The following is an 18239-nucleotide window of genomic DNA, read 5'->3' on the forward strand; positions in this document are numbered from 1 at the left end:
CGAATGGATGGGCGGCCCCCTCTAGTCAATGCCTCCACTCCCCCAGGGCAAGCTTGACCGCTAGCAGCTCACGGTTCCACACGTCGTAATTCCACTCCACCGGGGACAGCCAACGGGAGAACAACGCGCAGGGGTGAGTCTTACCGTCCGTGAGGAACCGCTGAGACAGGATTGCTCCCACCGCAACGTCTGAAGCATTCACCTCCACAATGAACGGCAGGGACGGATCAGGATGCCCGAGGACCGGGACCGAAGTAAAGCGCCGCTTAAGCGCATCAAATGTGTTCCCCACTTCCGGGGTCCAGGAGAAGGAGCGTACGCTCATCTGGGTGAGGGCTGTGAGGAGATATAAAAATTAGCTACCCTAAAAACCATTGTAGTGATGCGGGCTGGGGCCAATCCAGTACCCCGCTGACCTTGGTTGGGTCCATCCGTAAGTCCCCCTGGGTGACAATGACCCAGGTATGGTGCAGGATAGACAGTAGGCATTAGGCAAAGATGGTGAAACAAGGATCTTTACTGGTGGTCCCAAAGCCAGGATACAAAATAACGGACTTATCACAATAAATAAAGGAGGATCAAATTGGTCTCCAAAAACAGGCTGACAGCAAAAATACTAAATACTAACTATGACTGAAAACAACAATGAAACAGGGAGAACACTTCTCAAGTACCTGTACTTCTGTCTTGTGATCAGACACTGATTCGTACTGGTTGACATAAAAAAACTAGCAGAGAAAACTGAGCAAGGGAACACAGGGAAGTGAGGGCATAAATACACAGGGGAACAGATAGACACAGGTGACACCAATAGGATGATGATTAGTCCTGACTGTGAGTGAGGAGGTGCCTAAGTTTGTCAGAGGATGACACCTAGTGGGTCGCTCCTGAACTGCGACCCCCTCCCTCGATAATTATAATGTTATAACTTCTAATAGTAACTGTATCCATTGGTCAAATGGGAGAGAGTGAGGTGGTGGGAGAGAGTGAGCAGTAACTTTCTCTGATTGATTGAGAGATTCAAGGGGCTATCATAATAGTAACATAATAGATGGAAAGCATTGAATATTTAAATTCATGCACTTCGAAATGAATTTTGCAACTTTGACTGCATGGCACTCTCACATCATATGAAGGAATGTGCCTACCTGATTTAGGGGAAACAGTGAACAGTTAGGAGTTGGGGCCAATTTCATCGTAAAACGTTTCCTTGTTGTTAAATACAGTCTGTGAATAAACTTCAAGTGCATAAATTGATGGTTCAGATTACGGGATGCCAAGGTCATATTTTTCCATATTCTGTTCCAGTTAAAGCGTCACAACCACTTTCTATGTGTGTACATAGCCTCTCAGATTTTTTATGTCAAGCCCTAGACTGCGGAGGCGTTAGGCAACGCTTGCTAAAGGAAAGGGATTTCAAAGATTCAGTTTCAAAGCTTGCCTTGTGAATTGGAGGGGGTGCAATGAGCAAAGTAGAATTCTCCAGTTTCAAGCATGTGCTCCAGGTGTGTGGAATTCTGAATTTTTCTATTTCAGTCGAGGGAGGACCTCCAAACACGGAGCCCCATGTTGTAAATGGTCAGCTTTGTGGACTCAGACCTGGCATGGGCTTGGTGTCTATCTGCTGCTGCTGGGCCTCCTTGGTAACCTTCCCTGACTGACTGATCTCTCCCAGTGCACCGCTGGGGGATGGAGTCTCTCTCTCGCATTTTTGCGGTAATGCTGCAATTATTTGGTTGTAATTTTGGGTAGAGCAGACATTTCCATATGTTTTTGTTAGCTGCATGTGCAACATAACTCCACCAGTCCTACCGATGATATCATTTACGAAGATTATACATTTTTTTTTAAATTTCAAAAAATAAAAGGTTTTTTATCAATTAGTATATTTGAGTTTAACCACAATATTTGTTGCATTATTTGTTCTGTCGTTTCTGGAGGATTACATTGAAATTGCAACCAACTTTCTATGGCTTGTTTTAGAAATAGTGATATTTGGGAGATTATTTCCTTTTCAAATAACTGAAAGTGAGTGGTTGTAATCTGAATAAAGGGAAAAAGGCCATTCTTGAACATTGGGTGAGACAATCTTACTAATTTGCTAGCGAACCAGTTCGGATTTAAGTATAACTTTTGTATGACTGAAACTTTAATATTTAATAATTTCTGTCCTCCTAATTCATATTCATTATATAAATAGGCCCGTTTAATTTTGTCTGGCATGCCGTTCCAAATAAAATGGAATATTTTTTTCTCATATAATTTAAAAAACTGTTTGCTAGGCGTAGGCAAGACCATAAGCAAATAGGTAAACTGGGATAAAGAGTTAATCAGGGTGATTTTTCCACAAATTGACAGGTATTTACCTTTCCATGGTAGCAAGATCTTATCTATTTTTGCTAACTTTCTATTAAGATTTATTGGAGTGAGATCATTTATTTCATTTGGGATATGTATTCTGAGTATATCCACATCACCATCATACCATTTTATTGGTAAACTACATGGTAATGTAAAAATTGTATTTTTTAGTGATCCAATACATAATATAGTACATTTATCATAATTTGGTTGTAATCCAGAGAGGTTAGAAAATGTATCTAGATCCTCTATGAGGCTGTGGAGGGATTCAAGTTGTGGATTTAAAAGAAAACATGAATCATCAGCGTACAATTTACATTTTACATTTTAGTCATTTAGCGGACGCTCTTATCCAGAGCGACTTACAGTTAGTGAGTGCATACATTTTTACACCTTTGTTTTTAAGCCCTGGATTTCTAATCCCTTGATATTATTGTTGGATCTGATTTTAATAGCTAACATCTTGATGGCCATATTAAATAGATACGCCGATAGTGGACAACCTTGTTTCACTCCTCTTGACAGTTTAAAACTTTCTGAGAAATAGCCATTATTTACTATTTTACACCTAGGGTTACTAAACACGATTTTAACCCATTTTATAAGAGATTCTCCAAAATTGAAATGCTCCAGGCATTTATATATAAACCCCAGACGTACTTTATCAAATGCCGTTTCGAAGTCTGCTATGAATAGCAGACCTGGTTTCCCAGATTTTTCATAGTGTTCTATTGTTTCCAGTACTTGCCTTATATTATCTCCAATGTATCTTCCATGTAAAAAACCTGTCTGATTAGAATGAATAATGTCCGACAATACCTTTTTAATTCTATGCACTATACATTTTGCTAGAATTTTTGCATCACAACACTGAAGTGTAAGAAATACAAAATAACTGTCAATCTCCCTCGGCCTGGGGCTCCATGCAAGATCTCACCTCGTGGAGTTGCAATGATCATGAGAACGGTGAGGAATCAGCCCAGAACTACACGGGAGGATATTGCCAATGATATCAAGGCAGCTGGGACCATAGTCACCAAGAAAACAATTGGTAACACACTACACCGTGAATGACTGAAATCCTGCAGCGCCCGCAAGATCCCCCTGCTCAAGAAAGCACATATACAGGGCCGTCTGAAGTTTGCCAATGAACATCTGAATGATTCAGAGGAGAACTGGGTGAAAGTGTTGTGGTCAGATGAGACCAAAATCGAGCTCTTTGGCATCAACTCAACTCGCCGTGTTTGAAGGAGGAGGAATGCTGCCTATGACCCCAAGAACACCATCCCCACCGTCAAACATGGAGGTGGAAACATTATGCTTTGGGGGTGTTTTTCTGCTAAGGGGACAGGCCAACTTCACCACATCAAAGGGACGATGGACGGGGCCATGTACCATCAAATCTTGGGTGAGAACCTCCTTCCCTCAGCCAGGGCATTGAGAATGGGTCGTGGATGGGTATTCCAGCATGACAATGACCCAAAACACACAGCCAAGGCAACAAAGGAGTGGCTCAAGAAGAAGCACATTAAGCTCCTGGAGTGGCCTAGCCAGTCTCCAGACCTTAATCCCATAGAAAATCTGTGGAGGGAGCTGAAGGTTCGAGTTGCCAAACGTCAGCCTTGAAACCTTAATGACTTGGAGAAGATCTGCAAAGAGGAGTGGAACAAAATCACTCCTGAGATGTGTGCAAACCAGGTGGCCAACTACAAGAAACGTCTGACCTCTGTGATTGCCAACAAGGGTTTTGCCACCAAGTACTAAGTCATGTTTTGCAGAGGGGTCAAATACTTATTTCCCTCATTAAAATGCAAATCAATTTATAACATTTTTGACATGCGTTTTTCTGGATTTTTATTGTTGTTATTCTGTCTCTCACTGTTCAAATAAACCTACCATTAAAATTATAGACTGATCATGTCTTTGTCAGTGGGCAAACATACAAAATCAGCAGGGGATCAAATACTTTTTTCCCTCACTGTATGTCGGAAAAAATCAGTTATAAATTCCTCTGTCCTAGTTAAAAACAAGTTATCATCCAATAGGCTTTGATTACATTTCCAATATCCTCGCTCACGTGGAAATTCAGTAAGAGTAATGTATATGCCAATTATATGATGGTCCGCCCGCATTCTGTCCCCTATCAACACTTTTTAAACTTTTGGTGCCAACGAGAATGTAAGAAGAAAGAAGTCAAGACGACTAGCTTGATTGAGTCTCCGCCATGTATATCTCACTAGATCAGGATATTTAAGCCTCCATATATCTACTAGTTCTAATGTATCCATGACATTCACGATTTTCTTAAGAGCATGAGGGTGATTGTTTGTAGTGTGATTTCCTTTACGGTCCATTGAGCTATTTAAAACAGTATTATAATCTCCCACCATAATAATAGAGTGTTGAATTGCTTGCAGGGTTGATCATTTATTATATATATATTGTCAAAGAAGTGTGGATCATCATTATTTGGTCCGTAAAGGTTAATGAGCCATATCTGTTTATGGTCCAATAACATATTTAAAATAATCCATCTACCTTGCGTATCTGTTCGAAATTACAGTTAATTAATATCATCACCCCTTTTGAGTTTCTTTGCCCGTGGGAGAAGTATATATTGTTCTCCACTAATTCCCCCGCTAAAGCCCCTCCCCATCCCAAGTTGGGCCGTCATCCCAGTGATCGGCATACCACCCCCGTCCCTCCGGATCCCTAGGGCCCAGAGAGGCCAGGACCCATCCATCGAAAACAGCACACAGTGCCACCCACAAAACAGAAGCAGGTCAACCGCCAAAAGCATTTCTAATGCTCTCACCTCAATATCTTGCATATCTTATTTTCCATCATTATCAATCAATATGCGTAATAATGTTGGCAGTTCATGCATAGGATTTTAACCTATAACCCGGATTGCCATTGTATTACATTACATTTTTGACAAGCAATTATTATTTTAGCAAACAATTATTGTGGTTCATCCTATATTCTCCCTAACATCCTTACCCCCTTGCAACAGATGTGGGATAAACACACACGCACATACTCTAACACACTCAACCCCTTTCCTCCACAATCAACCATAAAATCAGATGCTCAACGGTTGTTACATCCCAGAGCCCAACTCAAGAAAGGACCTGATTTACGAATGCATACACGAATGCATATACAGTTACAGCTGTTTGAGAAAGCATGCAAGATTGAGCAAAAATTGACAACAATGTGAGATTTTATTAATCTATTTAATCTATGTCAAGTCCTAGGTGATGGAGATCAGATCCACCCTCTTCACCTGAGACACAAACACTCTGGTCCCCCGTTGTAACCATTTTCCCCAAGCATCTCCGTGCAGTCAGACCATTGATTATTTTGTGCCACCTGGGCCACAATGATAAGCCCCCTCTCCGATTGTCCGAGTGTGACCCCCTCCCCATGGGTTACTGCAGCCAGTGTTGCCAGCACTGCCACTACCTGGGTGGGGGTACCCAACCTGAATCCCCACCGGCTAGGTACAAGGTCGTCAAGGTTCTCATTAGCAGCTTTTAGAATTTCCTTGTATATTATGCTCTACCATCAGGGGGCTCTGGCTTTGTAGGACCAACCCTGCCAGGCAGGCTCAGAATCTTGAGGGGGCGGTGCTGCTCAAGTAGGTCTCTGACTGCATTAATTTTTCTGTTTTGGCTGCATATAGGCAACTCACAGCAGGTCCATAAAACAGATGGGGACTTCTCTTTGGTGTATGGGTCGCTCAGGTGGGTGTCTAGGATATAGGGTTGTGGATCGTTCCATCATGATAGAACAATAAAAAAATATATTAGATGTACACTATATTTTAAAATGTATATCCCTCATCTACACAAAATTGAAAGCTCTCTCTCACAACCCCTGCTCACAGACACACATTGGTTCTGGGATATGCAACCATTTCCTTTCTCACTCACTTAACGCCGCACTTATTCAAACACAAAAACGCACACCACACCTTCCATCACAATTCATCCACACATACCCACATACTGTGCCTTCTATGTCTTCTGTTTGCTATGTTTTTATCTCCACTATGTTGATTGAGTACTTGTGTTCTAATTTAGTTGTATTTGAAGATGTATTATTTTGCTTGTTATCTTTTCTTGTAATACCGTCTTATCCCTTTATAAACTACTATACCTACTATAAATGTGCTTTATTATTACAATCCCTACCATGGCTAGTATTGGGTGTTCTATTATTAGACTCCTCTATTAGAACTTTCAGAATAGCCATGGAGTAGTCTTTGTGTCGCGGAACATTTGGTTGTCAATATACAGTTTATGGACAACAAGAGCAACACGCTTCCCTTTTAATCTATTTTCCTTGAAGATTGGGTACAGAACTTTGCGCCGTTCTGCAATCCCCCTCGGGAACTGATCATTCATGCCTATTTTCGTGCCAGCAAGTCTTTTATCCTTAAAAAAAGCAAATTTGGCAACGATTGGATGCTGTCCTCTTTGTCCGAAACGGTGTACACATTCGAGTTGGATTTTGTCGACAGCCTCGAGTGGAATTTGAAGCGCTGTAAGAAAGAAGTCCTTCACAATTTTTTCTGTAATCTGTCCCCCTTTTTCCTGGAGTACTAGATTTTCTCTCATCGATCTAGTTTGTATGTCTAGTAAGGCTTCTCTCAGAAAGTTGTTCTCCTTTTTAAGTTCCTTAACGTCCGTTTCCATCCTAGTGACTGTCCCTTTTAGTTTTTTTGTATCGCTCTCCATTATCGCAGCTTTTCCGTCACTCATTTCAAGACTCGCCTTCAACTCTTTTACATCATTACTGACCAACTCTAGTATGCCCAGTTTGTCATTTATTGACTTCAACAGGTCGCTTTCCACACTTACCAGTCCCAGTGGTGAAAAGCCTAAATCATCTGTATTAGTCGAGGAGTCGCGCTTTCTCTTGGAGATTGATTCTCCTCGTTTATCTTCCGTCATGTTTGGGTGTTGCGTGTTGTTGTAATATTTGTTTTGCCTTATAATTTGTTTTGTGTTATTATCCAGATTGAATGTTATTACCCTCGAATATATGAAATGTTAACATTTAGTCTAACTTACTGATATTGAATATTATGTTTTTATCTTGAGGTGATTTGTACCGCTGTGTATTCAATACGCCATCTTGTATACCTGCCCTCTACCGGAAGCTTGGTGTCTCCTGGCAGTTCTTGCACTCCTGTAGATCTGCTTTAACCCCCTGGTGTTTGTTTTGTTTCTCTCTTTCCCTGCAGCCTGTCGCTGAGGCTCACTACTGGTATTACATCACAGAGCTGAGTTTCTATTGGTCCCTGCTGTTCTGCGTCTCTGTGGATGTAAAGAGGAAGGTAGGTGTCACTCCTGTAACCTCACACACACTCCTGTCCCCTTACACAAACTCTCCTGTCCCCTCACACACACTACTGTTTTCTCACACACACTACTGTGATTTAGCAGATGCTCTTATCCAGAGCGATTTACAATTAGTGCATTCATCTTAAGATTGCTAGATGAAACAACATCAAAGATGTGAACAAATATGTTTTAATGACACAATGATTAATTGTTATCTAAGAGGAGATATGTTTGTTTCTGTATAAATTAAGACAGACATTCTACCATTCATCAGTGTTCAGTCTATTTAGGGAATAATGGATTATGGTCCAAAATGGTCAAAAAGCTCAACAACAACAAATGTGGAATATGATTATAGCTAATGGCATGGCGACAAAGTTGAAAACTGTCTCCACACACACACACACACACACACACACACTCCTGTCTCCATTCACACAGTGATGCAGTCCAAACCGCAGAACAGCCTCAGCTTTCATAGGAAAATCATTACTTTCCCTTCCGGATCACAGATTTCCAGCTTGTTTCCTCAAAGGAACTGCCTGCAGAGGTGGTTGATGTTTTCAATGATAACTACAGTATGAATCTGGACAATGTCCAATGAGGTTTAGTAATTAGACACTAGTCCAGCCCCTCAGGACCCAGATTACCTGATCCCTTCCCCCTCCTCTCCTCAGTCAAATGGGCAACTGAAAGGTCGCTGGTTTGAATCCCCAAGCCAACAAGGTGAAAAAGGAGAGTTGGGGATCTAAAAAAAAACACATTTTCAATTCACACATTAGTATCAATACACACTTGTACATGTGTGAAATAGGAGAAATATAAGCCCCCACCTATTTTTTTTTTTTTTTTTTTACATTTTAGTCATTTAGCAGACGCTCTTATCCAGAGCGACTTACAGTTAGTGAGTGCACATATTTTCATACTGGTCCCCCATGGAATCGAACCCACAACCCTATGATTATTCTCTACCTGTAATCCTTCCACAGATGTTGTCACGTATATATGATTTGTACTGTTTTTTAAATGTATTTTTCTGCATTCTGTACCATTGATAAATCAACCAGTACAGTACACAGCTGAATGATTTACAGCACCAGGAGTGCAGGACTGCTGAAGCCCAGGTTATAGCATCCTCTACAGTTGTGTGGTTTGTGTTTGTTTCCAGGATTTCATCCACCACATCACCACCATTTTCCTCATCGGTTTCTCGTACTGTGCCAACTATGTGCTCGTTGAAACTCTGGTGATGCTAGTTCATGATTCCTCAGACTTCCTCCTGGAGGTAGGAGATCAGTCTCAGCATACAAGTCTCACACAAATCATACAGACACGGGGAACTAAAGGGGGAATCAAATCAAATCAAATCACATTTTGTCGTGCCCTCTTCACGACTGTCTTGGTGTGTTTGGACCATGATAGTTTGTTGGTGATGTGGACACCAAGGAACTTTAAGCTCTCAACCTGTTCCACTACAGCCCCGTCAATGAGAATGGGGGCATGCTCAGTCCTCTTTTTTTTCCTGTAGTCCACAATCATCTCCTTTGTCTTGGTCACGTTGAGGGAGAGGTTGTTATCCTGGCACCACACGGCCAGGTCTCTGAGCTCCTCCCTATAGGCTGTCTCATCGTTGTCTGTGATCAAGCCTACCACTGTTGTGTCGTCGGCAAACTTAATGATGGTGTTGGAGTCGTGCCTGGCCCTGCAGTCATGGGTGAACAGGGAGTACAGGAGGGGACTGAGCACACACCCCTGAGGGGCCCCCGTGTTGAGGATCAGCGTGGCAGATGTGTTGTTACCTACCCTTACCACCTGGGGGCGGCCCGTCAGGAAGTCCAGGATCCAGTTGCAGAGGGAGGTGTTTAGTCCCAGGATCCTTAGCTTAGTGATGAGCTTTGAGGGCACTATGGTGTTGAATGCTGAGCTGTAGTCAATGAATAGCATTCTCACGTAGGTGTTCCTCTTGTCCAGATGGTAAAGGGCAGTGTGGAGTGCAATAGAGATTGCATCATCTGTGGATCTGTTGGGGCGGTATGCAAATTGGAGTGGGTTGAGGGTTTCTGGGATAATGGTGTTGATGTGAGCCATGACCAGCCTTTCAAAGCACTTCATGGCTACAGACGTCAGTGCTACGGGTCGGTAGTCATTTAGGCAGGTTATCTTAGTGTCCTTGGGCACGGGGACTATGGTGGTCCGCTTGAAACATGTTGGTATTACAGACTCAGTCAGGGACATGTTGAAAATGTCGGTGAAGACACTTGCCAGTTGGTCAGCACATGCTCGGAGTACACGTCCTGGTAATCCGTCTGGCCCTGCAGCCTTGTGAATGTTGACCTGCTTAAAAGTCTTACTCACATTGGCTACGGAGAGCGTGATCACATAGTCATCCGGAACAGCTCTCATGCATGCTTCACTGTTGCTTGCCTCGAAGCGAGCATAGAAGTGGTTTAGATCGTCTGGTAGGCTTGTGTCAGTGGGCAGCTCGCGGCTGTGCTTCCCTTTGTAGTCTGTAATAGTTTTCAAGCCCTGCCACATCCGACGAGCGTCAGAGCCGGTGTAGTACGATTCAATCTTAGTCCTGTATTGACTCTTTGCCTGTTTGATGGTTCGTCGGAGGGCATAGCGGGATTTCTTATAAGCGTCCGGGTTAGAGTCCCGCTCCTTGAAAGCGGCAGCTCTACCCTTTAGCGCAGTGCGGATGTTGCCTGTAATCCATGGCTTCTGGTTGGGGTATGTACGTACGGTCACTGTGGGAACGACGTCATCAATGTACTTATTGATGAAGCCAGTGACTGATGTGGTGTACTCCTCAATGCTATCTGAAGAATCCCGGAACATGTTCCAGTCTGTGCTAGCAAAACAGTCCTGTAGCTTAGCACCTGCGTCATCTGACCACTTTTTTATTAACCGAGTCACTGGTGCTTCCTGCTTTAGTTTTTGCTTATAAGCAGGAATCAGGAGGATAGAGTTATGGTCAGATTTGCCAAATGGAGGCGAGGGAGAGCTTTGTATGCGTCTCTGTGTGTGGAGTAAAGGTGGTCTAGAGTTTATTTTCCTCTGGTTGCAAATTTAACATGCTGGTAGAAATGAGGTAGAACGGATTTAAGTTTCCCTGCATTAAAGTCCCCGGCCACTAGGAGCGCTTCCTCTGGATGAGCGTTTTCCTGTTTAGTTATGGCCTTATACAGCTCATTGAGTGCAATGTTAATGCCAGCATTGGTTTGTGGGGGTAAATAGACAGCTATGAAAAATATAGATGAAAACTCTCTTGGTAAATAGTGTGGTCTACAGCTTATCATAAGATACTCTACCTCAGGCGAGCAAAACCTCGAGACTTCCTTAGTATAGGCATAGATGCAATGATTATTCTTATCATACATGTACAGTTGAAGTCGGAAGTTTACATACACTTAGGTTGGAGTCATTAAAACTCGTTTTTCAACCACTCCACAAAGTTCTTGTTAACAAACTATAGTTTTGGGAAGTCATGATGTCATGGCTTTAGAAGCTTCTGATAGGCTAATTGACATAATTTGAGTCAATTGGAGGTGTACCTGTGGATGTATTTCAAGGCCTACCTTCAAACTCAGTGCCTCTTTGCTTGACATCATGGGAAAATCAAAATAAATCAGACAAGACCTCAGAAAAAAAATGGTAGACCTCCACAAGTCTGGTTCATCCTTGGGAGCAATTTCCAAATGCCTGAAGGTACCACGTTCATCTGTACAAACAATAGTATGCAAGTATAAACACCATGGGACCACGCAGCCGTCATACCGCTCAGGAAGGAGACGCTTTCTGTCTCCTAGAGATGAACGTATTTTGGTGCGAAAAATGCAAATCAATCCCAGAACAACAGCAAAGGACCTTGTGAAGATGCTGGAGGTAACAGGTACAAAAGTATCTATATCCACAGTAGTAAAACAAGTCCTATATTGACATAACCTGAAAGGCCGCTCAGCAAGGAAGAAGCCACTGCTCCAAAACCGCCATAAAAAAACCAGACTATGGTTTGTAACTGCACATGGGGACAAAGATCATACTTTTTGGAGAAATGTCCTCTGGTCTGATGAAACAAAAATAGAACTGTTTGGCCATAATGACCATAGTTATGTTTGGAGGAAAAAGGGGGTGCTTGCAAGCCAAAGAACACCATCCCAACTGTGAAGCACGGGGGCGGCAGCATCATGCTGTGGGGGTGCTTTGTTGCAGGAGGGACTGGTGCACTTCACAAAATAGATGGCATCATGAGGAAGGAAAATGATGTGGATATATTGAAGCAACATCTCAAGACATCAGTCAGGAAGTTAAAGCTTGGTCGCAAATGGGTCTTCCAAATGGACAATGACCCCAAGCATACTTCCAAAGTTGTGTCAAAATGGCTTAAAGACAACAAAGTCAAGGTATTGGAGTGGCCATCACAAAGCCCTGACCTCAATCCTATAGAAAATGTGTGGGCAGAACTGAAAAAGCGTGTGCGAGCAAGGAGTCCTACAAACCTGACTCAGTTACACCAGCTCTGTCAGGAGGAATGGGCGAAAATTCACCCAACTTATTGTAGGAAGCTTGTGGAAGGCTCCCGAAACGTTTGACCCAAGTTAAACAATTTAAAGGCAATGCTACCAAATACTAATTGAGTGTATGTAAACTTCTGACCCACTGGGAATGTGATGAAATAAATAAAAGCTGAAATATATCATTCTCTCTACTATTATTCTGACATTTCACATTCTTAAAATAAAGTGGTGATCCTAACTGACCTAAGACTAGGATTAAATGTCAGGAATTGTGAAAAACTGAGTTTACATTTATTTGGCTAAGGTGTATGTAAACTTCCGACTTCAACTGTATGTGGTCAAGCTAATTTGGCAGTACCATTTTCACACACTGTTTTGATGGGTTGTGTGGTTATTTAAGCAAGGTTCTTGGCTAACATGGAGGTCACTGTAAACTTGATTTGAATACAGGGATTGTTTATTCACATAACCTCCTCATATAATTTTGACCGTGAATCACACTATTATCTTCATAGCAATCAAACATATTTAGTTTTAAATAGCAATTTTTTGTGGAAAGTAAAACATGTCTTGGGGGTAAACTTCTCTTACCTCTCCCAAGAGACTTTGAGCTCTGAAATACAACTCCTATCATCACATTTATTCCTAAAACTGTTTTAAAATTAACTCAGTAAAGTCTAGTATTGCCCTGATGTTATCTCACAATAATCATTGTTTTCATCATCTTGGGCCTGATAAAATATGTATGGCTTGTCGTGTGGATCCAGGCATGAAGAATGCCTCCTTTAGAAGCAGTCAATGGGAGACATTGGGTCAGAATGGGACATTGGGTGTCAGGTAGCCTAGCGGTTAAGAGCGTTGGGCCAGTTAGGTTGCTGGTTCGAATCCCCGAGCCGACTAGGTGAAAAATCTGCCGACGTGCCCTTGAGCAAGGCACTTAACCCTAATTACTCATGTAAGTCGCTCTGGATAAGAGTGTAAATAGCTAAAATGTAAATGTGTAATGTATGCTAGAGAAAACAACTACACTTGTCCATCAGAGAGTAGGAACTGGAAGATCATTTAATATGTTAGACAACATCATCACTGTACTGTATATTACTATTTGTTCAACCACTGTGCTATATTAGTAAACCCAGATGATAAGCAATAAGGCCAGAGGGGGTGTGGTATATGGCCAATATACCACGGCTAAGGGCTGTTCTTATGCACGACGCAACGCAGAGTTTAATTACGTTGTTAACCAGTTTATAATAGCAATAAGGCACCTTGGGGGTTTGTGGTATTATGCCAATATACCACGGCTAAGGGCTGTTCTTATGCACAACGCAACGCGGAGTGCCTGGATACAGCCCTTAGCCGTGGTATATTGGCCATATACCGAAAGGTGGTGGTTCGACTACCCGAGCCATCATGTGAAATATATGTTGATGTGTCCTTGAGCAACCCTAATTTGCTCCAGTGGTGCCGTACTACTATGGCTGACCCTGTAAAACAACACATTTCACTGCACCTATCCGGTCTATGTGACAATAAAAACATCTTTATCACATAGGGAATGTTTAAAATGCAAGGCTTGAGGATGGATTAATTTACTGTTTTCTATGCCACTACTTCCTGCCTTTCAGAATAGTCCACAACACCCTGGTTGTTCCCTTGGATTTCTTCCAGCTGTTCTTTGGCTACTACTTCTTCAATGCCCTGCTACTTGTGCTGCAAGCTCTGCACATCTTCTGGGCCTGGTTGATCCTACGCATGGTCTACAAGTTTGTCTTCATGGTCAGTAGACTAAAGTCATCCTCATCCACCTTACTGCCTGGTAGTTATTTCATTGGATAACATGATACAGTAGAATAATAGACATGATGCTCACCCTCAGATTATTTGTCAGAAGTAGTTAGATGCTGAATCCTTGTAGTAAAGCCCATAATGAAAGAAATGGAGAGTGACACTATACTTTATCTTCAGTTATTCATTTATTCTCTGTATGGACGTGTTTTGTCTGAAACGTTCATTACACAGCGGACAAAACGTATCCCTACAGAGAATACATGAATAATTGAAGATTATTATTGTGTACAGTCCATTTCTTTCAATATACACCTGAAAGTGTTCCAGAGCACTACCTTTAGGGCATAGTGTTTGAAAGATGTATTGGCATTATCAATAGTTTCTCTGCTGAACCATCTGGTAATTGTCCGTTATTTTGTAGATTTGCAACCTTACCGTGTCACTTAAATATCTCTTTTGTTTTTAGGTGGAGAAAGAGGAGCGTAGCGATGAGGAAAGCGAGCCTGAGGAGGCGGCAGAGGAGGAAGAGGAGACTAGCTGAGAACTGAGTAAGGGCATTCTTAATTTCAAAACTGTCTTTGCTTCCCAACAACTGTGTTCTGAACAACCTAACCAAATCATAGAAATATGAACAGCAGACTGCTCAAAGCCAGAGAGTACCACTCCCTTTTCTCACAAGGTTAAACTTAGAACGTTTTCCTCTCCTTCCACAGTATATGCTGGTAAGATATAATTCATATATAGTGCATTCGGAAAGTATTCAGACCTTTACTTTTTCCACATTTTGTTACGTTACAGCCTTTTTCTAAAATTGATTAAATTGTTTTTTTCCCCTCATCAATCTACACTCAACACCCCATAATGACAAAGCAAAAATAGGTTCAAGTCCGGGCACTGGCTGGGCCACTCAAGGACATTCAGAGACTTGTCCCGAAGCCACTCCTGCGTTGTCTTGGCTGTGTGCTTAGGGTCATTGTCCTGTTGGAAGGTGAACCTTCACCCCAGTCTGAGGTCCTGAGCACTCTGGAGCAGGTTTTCATCAAGGATCTCTCTGTACTTTGCTCCGTTTATCTTTCCCTCGATCCTGACTAGTCTCCCAGTCCCTGCCGCTGAAAAACATCCCCACAGCATGATGCTGCCACCACCATGCTAGGGATGGTATTGGCTAGGTGATGAGCGGTGCCTGGTTTCCTCCAGACGTGACGCTTGGCATTCTGGCCAAAGAGTTCAATCTTGACGTGACGCTTGGCATTCTGGCCAAAGAGTTCAATCTTGGTTTCATCAGACCAGAGAATCTTGTTTCTCATGGTCTGAGAGGCATTTAGGTGCCTTTTGGCAAACTCCAAGCGGGCTGTCATGTGCCTAGGAAGAGTTTTGGTGGTTCCAAACGTCTTCCATTTAAGAATGATGGAGGCCACTGTGTTCTTGGGGACCTTCAAAGCTGCAGAAACGTTTTGGTACCCTTCTCCAGATCTGTGCCTCGATACAATCCTGTCTCGGAGCTCTATGGACAATTCCTTCAACCTCATGGCTTGGTTTTTGCTCTGACATGCACTGTCAACTGTGGGACCATGTATAGACAGGTGTGTGCCTTTCCAAATCATGTCCAATCAATTGAACTTACCATAGGTGGACTCCAATTAAGTTGTAGAAACATCTCAAGGATGATCAATGGAAACAGGATGCACTGGAGCTCAATTTCGAGTCTCATAGCAAAGGGTCTGAATACTTATGTAAATAAGATATGTTTTTTATATTTAATACATTTGCTAAAATTTATAAAAACCTGTTTTCGCTTTTGTCACGGATGTCGGGAACAGAGGACCAATGTGCAGCGTTGAATGCAAACATATTTATTTAATCTGAAAGATAACACGAACAAAACAACAAAACGATAACGTGACGTCCTTAGCTCAAACACAACCTACTAGGAACACGGAACAAGATCCCACAAACACTGAGGGAAAACAGACTGTTTAAATATGGTTCCCAATCAGAGACAACCAGCAACAGCTGACACTCGTTGCCTCTGATTGGGAACCACTCTGGCCAACATAGAAATACAAGACCTAGAATGGAAAACAAAGAGCACAAAACATAGACTCTACACACCCTGGCTCAACATAAAAGAGTCCCTAGAGCCAGGGCGTGACAGTACCCCCCCCCCAAAGGCGCGGACTCCGACCGCGCCAACAGAACACCACAGGGGAGGGACCGGGTGGGCACTCCGCCTTGGCGGCGGATCCGGCTCTGGGCATGATCCCCACTCCCTCTCTAACCCCCCACAGTACCCCTGGTCCGGTCTGGCCCTGCTGGCCGGAGCTGGACTGAACACTGGTGGAGCGGATTGCTCTAGCTCCGACGTGGAGCAGCTGACCGGTACCGGACCAGGCACCGGTGGAACAGGAACAGGCCGGGCCGGGCTGACGAAGCGCACCACTGACTTGGTGCGGGGAGCAGGAACAGGCCGGACCGGGCTGGCGACGCGCACCATAGGCTTGGTGCGGGGAGCAGGAACAGGCCGGGCCGGACTGGCGACGCCAGAATAATTTTCTCATTCTGACTGACCACCGTAACCTGGAGTACATTCGGGCAGCTAGGAGACTGAATCCTCGCCAGGCTCGGTGGACTATGTTTCTAGCCCGGTTCGTGTTTAAGATCACTTACATCCCTGGGTCCCAGAACGGGAAGGCAGATGCCCTGTCTCGGCGGTATGACACGGAGGAGAGGTCCGTTGAGCCCACTCCCATACTACCTAAGTCTTGTCTGGTTGCACCGGTGGTATGGGAGGTCGATACGGAAATCGAGCGGGCATTACGCACCGACCCTAGCCCTCCACAGTGTCCGGTGGGTCGGACGTACGTCCCGCTCGAGGTCCGGGATTGGCTCATTTATTGGGCTCACACGTCACCCTCCTCTGGGCATCCAGGTATTGACAGTGCACTGCCTTAGCACAAAATACTGGTGGCCAACGTTAGCCAGGGATGTGAGGATTTTATGTCTCCTCCTGCTCGGTGTGTGCCCAGTGTAAGGCGCCCAGACACTTGCCCAGGGGTAAGTTACAACCCCTGCCCGTTCCACAACGACCCTGGTCTATTACAGACCTTCCCTCCTCACAGGGGAATACCACCATCCTGGTCGTTGTGGATCGGTTCTCGAAGGCCTGTCGTCTCCTTCCCATGCCGGGTCTTCCTACTGCCCTACAGACCGCTGAGGCTCTATTTACCCACGTCTTCCGGCATTACGGGGTACCCGAGGATATAGTGTCTGATCGAGGCCCCCAGTTTACCTCCAGAGTCTGGAGAGCGTTTATGGAACGGTTGGGGGTTTCGGTGAGCCTTACCTCGGGTTACCACCCGGAGAGTAATGGGCAGGTCGAACGTGTCAACCAGGATGTGGGTAGGTTTCTGAGGTCATATTGCCAGGGCCGGCCGGAGGAGTGGGCGAGATATGTTCCCTGGGCCGAGATGGCACAGAACTCTCTCCGCCACTCCTCCACTAAACTAACCCCTTTCCAGTGTGTGTTAGGGTACCAGCCGGTTCTGGCACCTTGGCATGAGAGCCAGATCGAGGCCCCTGCGGTGGATGAGTGGGTGCGGCGCTCGGAGGAGACGTGGAACGCTGCACACATCCATCTGCAGCGAGCCATCCGTCGACAGAAGACGAGCACCGATCTCCACCGCAGTGAGGGGCCAGTGTACGCACCTGGAGATCGAGTCTGGCTCTCAACCAGAAACCTGCCCCTCCGCCTGCCCTGCCAGAAGCTGGGTCGGCGGTTTGTGGGGCCTTTTAAAGTCCTGAGGAGATTGAACGAGGTGTGTTACAGGTTACAACTGCCCATTGATTACAAGAATATTAACCCCTCGTTCCATGTGTCTCTCCTCAGGCCGGTGGTAGCTGGTCCACTCCAGGACTATGAGATAGAAGAGACTCCTCCGCCCCCGTTGGACATCGAGGGGGCTCCGGCGTACACTGTTCGGTCCATCCTAGATTCGAGACGCCGGATGGGGGGTCTCCAATATCTCGTGGAGTGGGAGGGGTACGGCCCGGAGAAGCGGTGCTGGGTGCCGAGGAGGGACATCCTAGACCCGTCTCTTCTGACCGAGTTCCATCGTGGTCATCCTACGCGCCCTGCTCCGCGTCCTCCTGGTCGTCCCCGAGGCCGGGGTCGGCGGACGGCTGGAGCCGCGCGTCAAGGGGGGGGTACTGTCACGGT

The 18239-nt window shown here is 44.4% G+C and overlaps 1 pseudogene across 1 annotated transcript; it reads left to right on the top strand.

Annotated features, from left to right (window-relative positions):
- The first annotated feature begins 209 nt into the window (after positions 1-209).
- On the top strand, positions 210-14707 carry LOC311136988 (ceramide synthase 2-like; annotated as a pseudogene). Its single transcript has 6 exons — positions 210-329; positions 7616-7708; positions 8884-9011; positions 13861-14011; positions 14490-14559; positions 14591-14707. The product of its transcript is annotated as a ceramide synthase 2-like (transcript).
- The last annotated feature ends 3532 nt before the right edge of the window (positions 14708-18239 follow it).

This window comes from Coregonus lavaretus (assembly GCF_964263955.1).
Source record: "Coregonus lavaretus genome assembly, chromosome: 11".
NCBI classification, from domain to species: domain Eukaryota; kingdom Metazoa; phylum Chordata; class Actinopteri; order Salmoniformes; family Salmonidae; genus Coregonus; species Coregonus lavaretus.